This window comes from Buceros rhinoceros, unplaced genomic scaffold (genome assembly GCF_000710305.1).
Source record: "Buceros rhinoceros silvestris isolate BGI_N320 unplaced genomic scaffold, ASM71030v1 scaffold904, whole genome shotgun sequence".
NCBI classification, from domain to species: Eukaryota; Metazoa; Chordata; class Aves; order Bucerotiformes; family Bucerotidae; genus Buceros; species Buceros rhinoceros.
The window spans coordinates 5,675-6,527 of record NW_010408549.1 but is presented as its reverse complement, the minus strand read 5'-3'; the positions used below and the strand labels follow the sequence as shown (position 1 = coordinate 6,527).

The following is an 853-nucleotide window of genomic DNA, read 5'->3' as shown; positions in this document are numbered from 1 at the left end:
AAGGCTTCCTTCCACTGTGTCCAGGGAAGTTCACATTCCTTCCTGGTGCTGCCAACAAGGAGAGTGTTCAACATCCTTTGCCCTAAGTGACTAATATGGTGACTGTCTATTAAAAATTTGAAATTTCGAACCACAAATAGGAATTAGAAAAAATTTCTCTTATTTTTCTGAAAGAAAAAACTGCCACAATTCTTTGGATTGGGGTCTTTATTTCTACTTAGGAAGTTGGCATTAAAAAAGATTGAAAAATCATTACTGAATTCCTGTCTGAGTGTCTGCAAAGGGCACAGAGTCAGGCATGTGGCACGTTCTCCTCCTGCCTACGCTACTGAGAGCTTCAGAGCATGACGTATTTAATCTTTAACCTTCCATGAATTCTACACATACTTAGGCAGTTACTGCTGATGGGAGCAGATCCCTTTAAGTGGTTGCAATATTAATTACTCCACATTACAGAGAAGTGAGTAACAACAGAATAGCTATTTTTACCCTGTAGCTATGAGAAAACAATGGCCAAGGAGCAAGTTGCGGCTGTTCGCGGGTACATTAAATCCTACTTTAAGTACCTCTTTACCTTCCTACCTCACATTCAGGCTCCAGAAGAGCAAGGGGCTCCCCGGTATGCACATCTCCTTGCTGCTGATGAGCTTTACCTGGTGGCTTTCTGCCAGTCCCATCTTGGGCTGTTTCTGCCCAGAGACTACCTGGCTCACAGAGATCTGTTCTGGACACAGGGAACACAAGTAGCGCCAAAGACTCATTCCCAACCAGATGTCATACAGTCTCCCTTTCTAATTACCATGGGCTGGGTCCCTGGCAGATACAAAAAAAATCACATAACTATCACCTTCAG

The 853-nt window shown here is 43.3% G+C and overlaps 1 protein-coding gene across 1 annotated transcript in view; it reads right to left on the bottom strand.

The window, feature by feature from the left end:
- Positions 1-853, bottom strand: part of FAM213A (family with sequence similarity 213, member A) — a 5,561-nt gene that overhangs the window by 3,787 nt on the left and 921 nt on the right. The gene's annotated exons all lie outside the window — the stretch shown is intronic.